Source organism: Mustelus asterias, chromosome 20, assembly GCF_964213995.1.
Source record: "Mustelus asterias chromosome 20, sMusAst1.hap1.1, whole genome shotgun sequence".
In the NCBI taxonomy this organism is placed as follows: Eukaryota; Metazoa; Chordata; class Chondrichthyes; order Carcharhiniformes; family Triakidae; genus Mustelus; species Mustelus asterias.
Window position 1 is genome coordinate 72592233 of NC_135820.1, and position 15047 is coordinate 72607279.

General features: G+C 46.5%; 1 protein-coding gene across 2 annotated transcripts in view; it reads right to left on the reverse strand.

Moving 5' to 3' along the window:
* arhgap46b (Rho GTPase activating protein 46b) overlaps positions 1-15047 on the reverse strand; it is a 190472-nt gene that overhangs the window by 150737 nt on the left and 24688 nt on the right. The window lies entirely within an intron of this gene.

The window sequence follows — 15047 nt, forward strand, 5'->3', positions numbered from 1 at the left end:
CTCACTCTAATTCTCCATTCTTCACTTCTCCACTCCTAACACGTTGTAGACCATCAGAGAATCAGAGACACCAACCCTGATTCGTGGCTTTAACCACAGCTTATTGCACATTCTAGAGAACAACCAGCCTCGCTCACTCAAGACAATTCCTTATCTTCAGTAAAGTAGTCCGACTGCTGGTGACTTTTGCAGATAGGGAACCCAGTGAGAACTTTTCTTGAGGTTTGCATATTTCCAAACAAGACTCCCGGAAACCTCCAAAACAGGAAGCTCAAATAATTCAATAAATTATGTGTGCAAAAGAAAGAAATGATGGAAACACATACACCTTTTATTACCTCAGGTGTCCCAAAGCAATTGCACAGCTAATTAAGTACATTTGAAATTCAGCAATGTTGGAAGAATGTAAAATTATGCAGGAGAATATTATCTCAAGTGGAGGATTGGCTTATTAATAAGAGAGAGGGAAATGAATTGAATGTTGACATTCAAGCACTCCGTAGAAGATTATAAATGTCGGAACAAAAAAAGCTAAAAAAACCAAACACCAGAATGAACATGATGGGCTGAATGGCCCTTTACTGTACAGCAAATATGTTGTAGATTTATCAACTGGTAAGTGAACATGGTGCGTATGAATCGTGGGCACATTTCTAGCATTAGAGTCATGGAGATTTACAGCATGGAAACAGGTCCTTCGGCCCAACTTGTGTATGCTGCCCAGTTTTTACCACGAAGCCTATTCAAATTGCCCGCATTTGGCCCATATCCCTCTACACCCATCTTACCCATGTAATTGTCTAAACGCTTTTTAAAAGACAAACATGTACCTGCCTCTACCTCTGGCAGCTTATTCCAGACACTCACCACCCTCTGCGTGAAAAAATTGCCCCCTGGACCCTTTTGTATCTCTCCCCTCACCTTAAACCTATGCCCTCTAGGTTTAGACTCTCCTACCTTTAGAAAAAGATGTGGACTATCTAGCTGATCTATGTCCCTCATTATTTTATAGACCGCTATAAGATCACCCCTCAGCCTCCTGTGCTCCAGGGAAGTCTATCCAGTCTCTCCTTGTAACTCAAACCATCAAGTCCCGGTAGCATCCTCGTTAAATTTTTTCTGCACTCTTTCTAGTTGAATAATATCCTTTCTATAATAGGGTGACCAGAACCGTGTACACATGGATTGAAATCCATCGGAAATTAGTTGGGGTGTTCTTTGTACATATGTTTGGGGTTTGTAGCGCAGTAGTTGTAGTGCAGTGATTTGTGTACATTAGCTGGGAGTCGGTTAGCTCACTTGGTTGGACGACTGGTTCGTGACACATCGCGACAGCAACAGCATAGGTTCAATTCCCATACTGGCTGAAGTTATCGATGAAGGTCATGTCTTCAGCATGGGTTCAATTCCCATACTGGCTGAAGTTATCGATGAAGATCATGTCTTCTCAACCTTGCACCTCACCTGGGGTGTGTAAATCACCACCAGTTAGCGGACAGTCACCTGGGACTATGGCAACTTTCATACATTAGCAGAAACCATCGCTTCATTTTTCAGGGAACCTTTCAATTGTCTCACTTGGGATTGATTCACCCATCGTGGTACGTAATAAAAGCAAAATACTGCGGATACTGGAAATTTGAAATAACAACAAAGTGCTGGATAAACTCAGCAGATCTGACAGCATCTCTGGAGACAGAAACAAAGTTGACATGTTGAGGTTGTTGAGGGGTATCAGGCCTGGAGGGGAACTTCGGGCCTGCAGTGTTGAGAGCTGGCCAGCTAGGCTGTTGTCATCTATGGAGTTGTTGATACCTCTTTGGGGTGGGCATATGAGGATTGGGGGAGGCTTGGCTGTCTCAGCAGCTCACATCTCCCCAGAATGTAGCCACTGGACAAGACCACATCATGAGGTTACAGGACACTCTTCTAGAAGCAGCCCACGTCCAAGCGGACAGGGCCTGATAATTCTCATAGAATCCCTAGAGTGCAGAAGGAGGCCATTCGACCCATCGAGCCTGCACCAACAACAATCCCACCTGGGTCCTATGCCTGTAACCCCACGTATTTACCCTGCTAATCCCCCGACACTAAGGGGCAATTTAGCACGGCCAATGCACCTAACCAGCAAGTCTTTCGGACTGTGGGAGGAAACCGGAGCACCTGGAGGAAACCCATGCAGACACGGGGAGAATGTGCAAACTCCACACAGACAGCCACCCGAGGTCGGAATTGAACCCGGGTCCCTGGCGCTATGAGGTAGCAGTGCTAACCCACTGTGCCACCGTGCCGCCAAATAATCTGTTTCTAAAAAACGTCAGAGCCACTGATTGACACTGAGAGGGCAAATCATGTTGGTGGGAGTAGTGCAGGGAAGAGAGTAGAAAATACAAAAAGGGGGAAAAATTTCCTTCTTCATTCTATGAACTAAAACTTGACCATAACTGGATTTAGGAAGGAAGGCGCCCAAGGAAGGGCATGGAGTTTGAGCAAAGTGATCACCAACAGGCAAACCTGCTTCACTCTGAAATGCGGAGGCTCTGATTCACATGGTTTCAAGCAGAGTTTCTTACTCATCCGTTTCTAGAGAGAACTGTTGAAACCACAAGCAAAGCACATGGAGAAATCCAAAATGCATCCTCCCTCTCCATAAAAATAATTCTGCCCCAGATGTTTGAGTTTATTAGCACATAAATAATTGATAAGAAGACACAGAACGGCTTCTCTATGAAGAACCTTCCAGACAACTCTCATCTGGTGCAATGAAAGTTTAAAGTTAACATTTATTTATTAGTGTCACAAGTCGGCTTACTTTAACACTGCAATGAAGTTACTGTGAAAATACCCGAGTTGCCACACTCCGGCCCCTGTTCGGGTACACTTGAGGGAGAATTTAGCACGGCCAATGCACCCTAACCAGCATGTCTTTCGGACTGTGGGAGGAAACCAGAGCACCCGGAGGAAACCCACGCAGACACGGGGAAAATGCACAACTCCGCACAGACAGTGACCCAAGGTGGGAATTGAATCCAGGTCCCTGACGCTGTGAGGCAGCAGTGCTAACCACTATGTCGCCCCGTAATAATATCAAGAGAGCCATTTTGGACCTGGGCTCTGAGAAAAAGATTCAGGAAACATGCTGTACAGTACAGTACAGACTACCGCTGGTTACTGGAGATATACATTTATGAATCCCATCTACTGTACAGCTGCCCATGCATCTCCAATTACAGACATCACATAAGCATCCATTTCACACACAGCTGTCAAGGCTCCAGAAATTCAGACAAAATGGTTACAATGGCAGTTACTGGGTGAGAGAGAGTTTGAAGTAAATATTCTGTGGCACAATCCCAGGAATAGATGGGAGATTTACAATTTCCCCCGCTCACGCTTTGTCTTTCATGAAACAGCTCGAATACGTATGACACAGAAGGCAGCTAGTTAGCCCATTCAGTCCATTGCAGGCAGCTCCCTGCACAGCAATGCAGTCAACCCCAATGCCCTGATCTATCCCCATAGGGGAGCAAGTTTATTTCCCATCCAAATTCCTTCTGAAACCATTTATCCATCCATCTACTTGCATTTTGCATGGGGTCAGACAGCACATTGATCGATTGTGCAAGGCAGGGAGGGGTACAGTCAACCCTGCCCCTGATCTTATCCAATGTGCGCGCACAAACAGTTTCCACTACAGGGGGCATTAATGGGCTGAGGGTAGTGGTGACGGTCTGGAGATGGTCTGGGGGTTGCGGTATCCTCAAAACAACAGTAATTTCAAACAAGGATGCAGACTAGGTCCCCCCCATCCCACCCCACCCCACCTCCTTTACTTTGGAGACATTGAGGTCAATTGTAAATAGTTTTATTGATGCCTCATTGACATGCACTAAACTCCCGACCCCATTCAGTCTTGAGCTTTGACCGGTTGACACACAATGTCTCCATTGAGTGAGTAGGGAAAGGCCCCTGAAAAACTGCAGCTTTAAACCCCCAAATTTACACATGCTCTTTGAACGGAGAACAGTTTAAGCTGATGTTTGACCACAACCAGACAATAAATGGTTATTACACCAGTGACTCTTAAACCCAAGCAGGATACTTTTCTTCCCAAATATAGAAACAAGCAGCTGGTCGTAGCAATTAAACTTTTGAGTCAAACACATTTTAAAAATATCCCATCCACCCCATGTTATTTTCTGAATCTCATTCTCTCCCAAAGGAACATTCTCACTCGACTCGGATTCCATAGCCGTCAGCAGCCACTCAGTTTCTGCACCTGAGTTGCCATTCTTTGTGTGAGCGCAGTCAGCAAGCTATTATAGTTTGCAAGCCAATCATTGTTCTTGCTTGACATCTGCAGAGTTGCAAGCAGGAAAGCCATCCAGGGATAGATACCCAATCAAATATTCATTTCCCCAAGCAGGGTCACCAAGGTCAATTCATAGAATCATAGAAACCCTACAGTGCAGAAGGAGGCCATTCGGCCCATTGAGTCTGCACCGACCACAATCCCACCCAGGCCCTACCCCCACATGTTTACCCGCTAATCCCTCTAACCGACGCATCCCAGGACTCTAAGGGGCAATTTTTTTTTTTAACCTGGCCAATCAACCTAACCCGCACATCTTTGGACTGTGGGAGGAAACCGGAGCACCCGGAGGAAACCCACGCAGACACGAGGAGAATGTGCAAACTCCACACAGACAGTGACCCGAGCCGGGAATCGAACCCGGGACCCTGGAGCTGTGAAGCAGCAGTGCTAACCACTGTGCTACCGTGCCGCCCAATTATAACACCTCAGATCTTCCCCAAGTTGGGATCAGCTTCTACCCTGGTACAAGCCAAGAATTAATTCCAAGTCTTTGTAAGATCATATAATATAGGAGCAGAATTAGGCCATTCAGCCCCATCGAGTCTGCTCCGCCATTCAATGATTATCAAGCCCATTCTCCTGCCTTTTCCCCGTAACCTTTGATCCCCTTGCCAATGAAGAGCCTATCTATCGCTGTCTTAAATGCACTCAATGACCTGGCCTCCACAGCCTTCTGTGGCAATGAATTCCACAGATTCACCACCCTCTGGCTGAAGAAATTCCTCCTCATCTTGGTTCTAAAGGCTTTACTCTGAGGCTGTGCCCTTGGATCCTAGTCTCTCCTACTAATGGAAACATCTTCTCTACATCCACTCTACCCTGGCCTTTCAGTGTTCTCGAAGTCCTATTCATTTACATGGCTTAGCTCTATATCTCTCAGTCAGTTTCTTAGCACAACCATCGCTGCTCCATCGCCACCCCTCAAACCCTTGGCAAAGACATGAGAAAAAGTAAATATAACCAATGGGTTACCAGGAGTGATGTGGAGGTCAACTCATTTGAAGACGGTTTTATAGTGCACAGGATGTTTGAAATTGTTGGTTCCAGAGGCCGACGCCCATGTACTGGCCCCACCCTTATAACCACTCCCTTCAGAGATCCAGTTCCAACAGTGTTAGTGAGCTTTGTTAAGAGTCCAAGACTGGATCCCTGTATTTACTTTAATTAAATCAACAGCCATTACTTAACTCAAATATTTGGAGGTCTGTAGCAGCATGGCTGACTTGGTTGACACTAGTAGAGTGCAGCTAAAGGAGGAGGAGCATCAGACGCTTGCAGCTAACTACATTTCAGTGGTGCAGACTTACCTCAAGAAATGCCCCAAAAACACATCAGCCAGTTATTATTGATAGTTGGCACTAAATGGGCTTTTGTCCCAGGCCGTGGCTCAGTTGCTGACCCTCTTGCCTCAAGTCAGAAAATTCTGGGCTCAGATCCCAGTCCAAGAGGCTTTAATGCAAAATCCAAGTAGACATTCGCAGTGCAGCACTGTGGGAGTGCTGCACTGAATCATAGAATCATAGAAACCCTACAGTGCTGAAAGAGGCCATTTGGCCCATCGAGTCTGCACCGACCACAATCCCAGTCAGGCCCCACCCCCATATCCCTACATATTTTACCCGCTAATCCCTCTAACCTACGCATCTCAGGACTCTAAGGGGCAATTTTTAGCATGGCCAATCAACCTAACCCGCACATCTTTGGACTGTGGTAGGAAACCGGAGCACCTGGAGGAAACCCACGCAGACACGGGGAGAATGTGCAGACTCCACACAGACAGTGACCCAAGCCGGGAATCGAACCCGGGTCCCTGGAGCTGTGAAGCAGCAGTGCTAACCACTGTGCTACCTTGCCGCCCATAAACATGGGGCTCATCCAGGATTTGAACCCGGGACCTCTCGGACCCAAACTGAGAATCATGCCCCGAGACCGACTGCTCAAGGTACCACATTTTGGAAAGGAGGTTGAAGGCCCTGTCTGTCCTGTCAGGCGTATTGTTTGCAAGAAGAGCAGGGGAGTTGCACCTGGTTTTATGGCCAATGTCTACCACAAATAACATTACTTTCAGGAAACAGGATTATCTGGCCATTCTAACGTTGCTGTTTGCGCAGGCTTGCTGTGCACTAATCAACCTCAGTGTGTTCACTGCATTACACCAGTGATAACACTTCAGAAGTTTCTTCATTGGCTATGGCGTGGTTTGGAGCAGAGAGCACTGAAGATATCATACAAATGCAAGATCTTTCTTTCTGCAGATCCAACTGGATCCCTCAACCATTTCGAAAAGTTGTCAAAGACTAATTGTAAAAGATTACCAAGAGATGAATGGTGGAATTCTTCCCAGTCTCTGCCAGGGTGTGTTTGATGGCGGCATGGCGGGAGAATATGGCCGGGGGTGGGGGGGAGAAGAGAGAGAGAGCAGAAATCAGCTTCACGTCAGTGTGAATTCACAGCGGGATCTTCCATTGCTGCCGGCCATGGCAGGTCAGAAAACCCAGTAAGAAGTCTAACAACACCAGGTTAAAGTCCAACAGGTTTATTTGGTAGCAAAAACCACTAGCTACAGACTGCAGCTAGTGGCTTTTGCAACCAAATAAACCTGTTGGACTTTAACCTGGTGTTGTTAGACTTCTTACTGTGTTTACCCCAGTCCAACGCCGGCATCTCCACATCATGGTCAGAAAACCCACCAGAGGATGGAGTGAAGCTCATTTGCATCCTCTTAATGGGATGCAGAAGGCAGCCCGACTCCCATGCCAGATTCTCCGCGATGCTGACGGGAAAACACGCCTGCATGGAGTTTGGGATGGCAGCCGCCCGCAATCCTGGAAAACCACAGCAGTGGACTGCGGAGCATCTGCAGGTGGACTTTCCAGACCAGGTATCCTGGATGGGGCCCATCTTTCAGCCTCAGAATGTTCCAGGAGATCCACCTTGGATCTCAGCAGATCCATCTTCTTTCTTCATTAGTGGGTCAGTGATGTTGGGTGCCTTTTCAATATGGCACCCGGACATGACTGCAAACTATACACCATTCAGGCCTGCCACACCACCACTGAATATGGCGTAAAACACCCGAGTGCATAATTAATGAGGTTGGAAGCTTTCGCATGTTTTCCCACTGGTCAGCACTGTGGGGAAACACTCCACATCCCTGCACCTGCACTTAGTCTCAAAATGGGAGAATTCCACCCAGAGGCTTATAAATCAAGTAGTATGGGCTCATCATAAAACTGACCACAGGATTCCCCATTCATTAAACAGAAAATTCTTATTAAAGCCCATCAAACAAAGAACAAAGAACAATACAGCACAGGAACAGGCCCTTCGGCCCTCCAAGCCCGCGCCGCTCCCCGGTCCAGGATTGAATCCTGAATCCAGGATCCCCGCCCAATTTTCCAGCCTATCTACATACCAATATCCTATCCACCGAGCTGTCCCTCACAGCTACGATGCTTTGTTCATTACAACCTATTAACTCACCCCCACCCCCGTATTCCAGACCATGTGATCCCCAGGGAGAGGCGAAAACCCAGAGTGAAAAACCCCAGGGCCAATATGGGGAAAAAAAAAAAAATCTGGGAAATTCCTCTCCGACCCCCTGAGGCGATCGAAACGAGTCCAGGAGATCACAATGGCCCCGATCGGAAAATGCTTCCCAACCCTAGTCATTTCCACTTCCATGAACACCATATGAATTCCCTGCCCCCGAGACAGGTTCCCAAACCTTGGGGAGGTGATGGCTTAGTGGTATTATCGCTAGACTATCAATCCAGAAACTCAGCTAATGTTCTCGGGACTCGGGTTCGAATCCCGCCACGGCAGATGGTGCAATTTGGATTCAATAAAAAAATATCTGGAATTAATAATCTACTGATGACCATGAAACCGTTGTCTATTGTCGGAAAAACCCATCTGGTTCACTAATGTTCTTTAGGGAAGGAAATCTGCCAACTATTTCCTCTAAACTCTGTATTTCTTTGACCCTGTCCCCCGTGAACACCCACCCCCCCCTCACTCCACTTTCCCCCTCACATCTTCCTTCCATTCCTTGCAGCCTCTCATTTGGTCACTTCGACTCCCCCAGATTAAGATGCACTCTCTAACCTCTTCTGCCCTTTGTACTGCTCTCTCTCTCTTTCTTTGCAATCACTTTGCAACCTACTTCTTCAAAGAGCTTTTGTTCACCTTCCCAAATATCTTCTGGTGCCTGTCTTTTGCTTACATTCCTGAAGGATAAATTGTTCTGCGTTGAAGGCGCTGCGTTAAATGCAAGCTGCTGTTTTTTGTTAAAATACAATTTTGAAGAGCCTGTGTGTATTTTGATTTGTGTGTGGCTTGTGGGAGGAGTACATTGGAAAATTAAAGTTCTCCTTTCTCCCTCCCGAAAAGACAGTGAGATCAGTGCACATCCACTAAGGTTCATTCACATGGTGGCGTTCTCTAGTTCCGACCACTCAGCACTTGTAAGATAGTTGACTATTGGAGAAAGGGCCAAGCCATTATGACTCTCACCAGACAGACACATAGGAGAGGCGATGGCCTAGTGGTATTATTAGATTATTAGTCCTGAAACTTAGCTAATGTTCTGGGGACCAGGGTTCAAATCCCGCCACGGCAGATAGTGGAATTTGAATTAGATTTAAAATATCTGAAATTAAGAATCTAACGATGACCACGAAACCATTGTTGACTGTCGGAAAATCCCATCTGGTTCAATAATGTCGTTTAGGGAAGGAAATCTGCCATCCTTACCTGGTCTGGCCTACATGTGATTCCAGAGCCACAGCAATGTGGTTGACACTCAACTGCCCTCCAAGGGCAATAAGTTCTGGCCAGCCAGTGACGTCCAAGTCCCATGAATGACATCAGCACGGCAACTTTGAGGAAGCACTGAGCAAAACGGAGCTAGTTTCTCTCCGAAAAAAAAGACCAAAGAGAGACCAGATAGAAGTCTTTAAAATTATGATGGCTTCCAACAGGATGAAAGTAAAGGAAGTTGATTCCACTTGTGTCGGGAGTCCAGAACAAAAGACTGTAAAAGCAAGACAGCGAAGACAGCAAAGGAATTTCTTTACACACCCACACCAACCCCCAAACACGTTGCCCCCCCTTTCCCCCACAAACCCACATCCTGTAGCTGAAGCAGATCACAGAATCCCTACAGTGCAGAAGGAGGCCACTCAGCCCATTCAGTCTGCACCGACCACAATCCCACCCAGGCCCTACTCCCGCAACCCCACATATTTACCCTGCTAATCCCCGTCACTAGGGTCAATTTAGCATGGCTAATCAACCTTGAAAGGGCTGATCTATTCAAGGCTGGAGGCACATGTGAAGGCTTAAAGGAACGGAGGGGTAGACAACAGGGGGGGGGCGAACAAGCTCGTGTGACATTTGAATGCCAGCGCAGTCCAGTCGAGTTAAAATGTGCCGCTTTAGCCCAACAGATGCAATGCAATGTAAAAAAATCTGTAATCTGTAAATACACGTCGACCAAACAGCAATTGCCACAGAATATTTTGCTTAGGGGAAGGGAGGGGAGCAAGGAAGAAGCTTTGACTGCAGCAGGCTCATGGTTGTGCCATCAGAAAATAAGATAGGGGGGTGGTGGTGCCGGGGGGGGCGGGGGGGCGAGGAGGAGGAGGAGGGAGAGTGGGGCACAGACAGAGAGACATTATCTTCAAAACCAGAAATAGATTCACGTCACAAGTTTCAGAAGAGAACTCGATTTTTTCAACAACTATTAAAGTCTAATTAGTTTTCAGAAGTAGATTGTTTGTTATTTAAACTGGGGGTCTCAGCTTTTTTCCCTTCTGGAGTGGGTTTTTTTTTTGTTGATGCAAGCTGAGTCAAGGGTTGTTGGGTATTTATGTTAAACACAGCAATTACTCTACTTCAAATTATGGGTAATCAGGAAGAGATGATTTGGCATGATTGAGAACCATGATTAAAATAACTCTCAAATCCATAGCAATGTGAAATACCTCATGGTATTTTGCACACAGCTATTCTGGGACACTGAAAGGCTGATAGAATGCAAGAATAATACTTTTTAAAGAAAAACTAATCTCAAAGAAAATCTGAATGACATACCTTGCGATAAATCCACCCGACTAATGGAACTAGATATACAGCAACAGAAACTGACCAATCAGTCCCTCAAGTTAATTCCGCCATTCAGTTTGACCATGGCTGAGGTGTACCTCAGCACCATTTGTCTACCTTTGCGGCATATCCCTCGATGCCCTCATCCCTCAGGGCAGCAGGGTGGCACAGTGGTTAGCACTGCTGCCTCACAGCGCCAAGGACCCGGGTTCGATTCCCGGCTTGGGGGGGGGGTCACTGTCTGTGCGGAGTCTGCGCGTTCTCCCCGTGTCTGCGTGGGTTTCCTCCAGGTGCTCTGGTTTCCTCCCACAGTCTGAAAGACGTGCTGGTTAGGGTGCATTGACCCGAACAGGTGCTGAAGTGTGGTGACTAGGGGGAATTTCACAGTAACTTCACTGCAGTGTTAATGGAAGCCTTACTTGTGACTAATAAATAAACTTAACATTGATTTTAGTTTTAAACTTCAATTTGGCGCAGCAACCACAGCCTTTTAGGAGAAGAGGGTTTCAGATTTCTGCAATCCTCTGTGTGAATGCTTTCCAGCTTCAGTCATTAAACGTCTGGCATTCATTTTAAGATTATGCCCTCTTGTTCTGGATTCTCCCACAAGAGGAAATAGTTCCTCCTTATCTACTCTATTGAATGGCTTCATTATTTGAAGTAATAATGATCTGATTAAAATACTTCCCTGACGAGATGAAATCATTTATTCAAATATTGCATAGAAACTGCAGCTCAGGGAAAGACATCATTCCCCCAAACTTGTCCATTCCAATGGCCATGCTCCACATGAGCCTCTTCATCTAACCCTATCGGCATAACCCTGTTACACCAATCCCCTCCCCCATATGTTTATCTAACTTCCTCTTAAATACATCTAATTCTATTCATGGCTACACCATATGGGAGCGAGTTCCACATTCTTTGCTACTCTTGGGTTTCAATGACGTTTCTCTGATTACATTTCACAGCCCGCTGGGAGTTACACAGACCAGGAAGGTCCAGGTTTCAGCAGCGGTCTTCCCAGAGTTTGCTGGTCTCAGCCGACCCACTCTGCAGCCGCCAGAATTGCCCTCCGCGTCCCCTGGGGATAAGGGGCGGCAGAGAAAATGAGCCAGGGCTCCCACTGAGGACCACCGTCAAGCAGATCCTATTGGAAAGTAGACTGAGCACTGCTGCCTCACAGCGCCAGGGACCCGGGTTCGATTCCCGCTTGGGTCACTGTCGGTGCGGCGTCTGTACATTCTCCCCGTGTCTGTATGGGTTTCCTCCGGGTGCTCCGGTTTCATAGAATCCCTACAGTGCAGAAGGAGGCCATTTGGCCCATCGCGTCTACACCGACAACAATCCCACCCAGGCCCCATCCCTGCAACCCCACATATTTACCCCACTAATCCCTCTAACCTGCGCATCCCAGGACATTAAGGGACAATTTAGCATGGCCAATGCACCTAACCCGCACATCTTTGGCCTGAGAGGGGAAACCAGGGCACCCGGAGGAAACCCACGCAGACACGGGAAGAATGTGCAAACTCCACACAGACAGTGACCCAAGCTGGGAATTGAACCCAGGTCCCTGGAGCTGTGAGGCAGCAGTGCTAACCACTGTGTTACCCTCACAGTCCGAAAGACGTATTGGTTAGGTGCAATGGCCATGCTACATTCTCCCTCAGTATATCTGAACAGACGACATGGAGTTTTTCACGGTAACTTCATTGCAGTGTTAATGTAAGCTTACTTGTGACACTAATAAATAAACGTTAAACTTTATAACCTCTACATGATTCTATACAAGTCCATCGGGGTCTCAATGATGTAAAAACAGTAAATGCTGGAAATACCCTGGCTCAGCTGGTCAGGCAGCATCTGTGGAGAAAAACAACTTTAACGTTTCCAGTTCTGATGACCCTTCATCAGAACTGAGGAAAATGAGATATTGTAGAAAGTGTTAATGTGATCCTGAGCCTACTTGTGACACTAACAAATAAACTTTAAACTTTAACGCTGGGTGAGCCTGTTCCTGTGCTGTAATTTTCTTTGTTCTTTGACTCGCCGGGGGAGAGAAATCTTCAACATATAGATATGCCTCATTCAACACCTTGCTGTACAGAAAAATCAGACATAAATACCCGTCCATCACACAGTACATCTCTAATGCTACATTCGGACACTGCAAAATCAGCAACTCCCATTGCCACCATTTTCTCCCCAAGCCAAAGTTTCTCTTGCATCTATTTGTATCTATACCTAACGGGATAGAATATCTGAAACCTGAACGGTTGCCACAAACCTTGGGCCACCTACAGCCCCTTTGACGTACTTTGCAGCATTTATCTAGTATTCTGTCTAAATATTTTGCTGCCAAAGACTCCTTACAAAATTCCCTTCATTTATGATCATGAGCGATTGCGGAATTTACTCAGACTCACGCACGCACTAATTAAGCATCAAGAACTGAATTCTAAAATGAGATTATGCTGTCTAGTAATTTAAACAAATATAGCCTCTTAAATGACATATATTAAAATAATCTTTCACTCGTCGGACCTTTGGGCATTCAACAGTCATCCATAATTCTCCTTCAAGGAACCAGAGCTCCACACAGTTAGTTACACAGCTTGCAAATGAGAGGAAGGAAGAAAGCAATTTCAAATCCAAATCAGTCGGGGCTCGGGAAGGAGCTCCTCACCCATTTGGCTGGTTTCCAGTTGTCAAATCCATTATGTTTTCCCTCACCCCAAAAGGATGGCAAGGTTAAAAAAACCCACATTGGCAGACTGCTCACCCAACATCCAGAACTGGGCAAGCAGAAATTCCCTGAAATTAATCTTGGGAGAAGACTGAAGGAATTATCTTTGGTCCCTGCCAGATACTTCATTCCCAGCTTCTGATTCCCTTCACTGATTCCTTCCCTTTCCCTGGCAAATGTCCAAGGCTGAAACAGCCTCTTTGCCCTCTGGTGTCATAGTTGACCCTTAGGTGAGCTTCCAACCATATGTTCACACCTTCATGAAGGCTGTCTATTTCCACCTCAGTATCACCCACTTCCACCTCACCTACTGTTAAGTTCTTCATTCATGCCTTTGTTATTTCTAGGCTCAACTATTCCAATACATCCCTGGCTGGTCTCCCATATTCCACCCTCCATAAACTTGAGGTTGTTCAAAACTCTTGCTGCCCCAACCCACACAGACCCCATTCATCATCACCATATGGGAGCGCGTTCCACATTCTTTGCCACTCTTGGGTTTCAATGACATTTCTCTGATTACATTTCACTGCCGGTACCAGCTTCCAGTTAAGCAACATCCTGATTTTAAAGTTCTCATTCTTGTTTTCAAATTGCTCTCCCCAAGCGAAAATCATAGTTTCTCTTGCACCTACTCGTGTCTATATCCAAAGGGATAGAATACGTAAAACCCGAAAGGTTGCCACAAACTTTTTGCCACCTACAGCCCCTTTGACGTCCTTTGCAGCATTTATCTAGTATTTTATCTGAATATTTTGCTACCAAGGACACCTTGTAAAATTCCCATCTTGCCTCTCCTTCTTTCTATAATCTCCCCCAACCTCACAATCCTCCCCGGGGCATCCTCCCCGGGGCATCCTCCCCCTTCCAATTCAGGGCTCTCAAACATCCCCAATTCTATTCACTTCATCATTGGTCGTTGGGCCTTCAGTTGTCCAGGTCCTAAACTCTAGAATACCCTCTCTACACTTTTGCACCTCTCTTTCCTCCTTTCCCTAGCCCTTCCACCAAGCTTTTGGTCACATGCTCCAGTTATATTTGTTTGCTTATGATAATGCATCTATGACATACCGTTGGGCCTTTTACTGTGTTAAAGGCACTATATAAATTCAAGTTGTTGCTGTTGGTAGTTTTTCCCCTTCCTTGTTTACCTCTGTGGTAGCCCTCCATCTTGTAGGACCCTGGTTGTGCCATGGTGGTCAACACTGGCTCAGGAGCGCCACGTTCTGGCGCGGCTGTCTCTGTCACATTTGTTACAGAGAAAGACGGTGGGCCGAGAAGGTGCACGATTCGATGGCCTCTGTTTTCTCTCGGTCCTCTTCTCGGTCAGCTGAGCTTTTTGTTTTTGTTTTCCTCGTCCAGTGACCTTCCAAACAGTCAACCTCCAGAGGTCTCGGCCATCAGCGACCATCGCTCATCTGTCAGTGTCAATATCCTCCACCTGTATATCTCACTTGCGGGTGTCCTTGTCGTGCAGGTATGGATGCCCAGGAGGTTGTGACCCAGTGGCCAGTTCAGAGTACAGAATACCTTTTGGTATATGGTCATAATCCATCCAGTGAACGTGGCCAAGCCAACACAATGTCTTTGACTTAATAATGAGTGTATGCAGATGGAATCAGCACACTCCAGGGGACCTCGAGTTGGTGACATTGTCTTGCCAAGAGATGCCGAGGAAACATCTGAAACAACAATGGTGGAAACTGTTTGGCCTTTTCTCCTGTCTAACATTCATTGATGTGGAGATGCCGGCGTTGGACAGGGGTTCTGTGCTTACTAACATTCATTGTCAATGTCTCGCCACTTGTGCAGTGA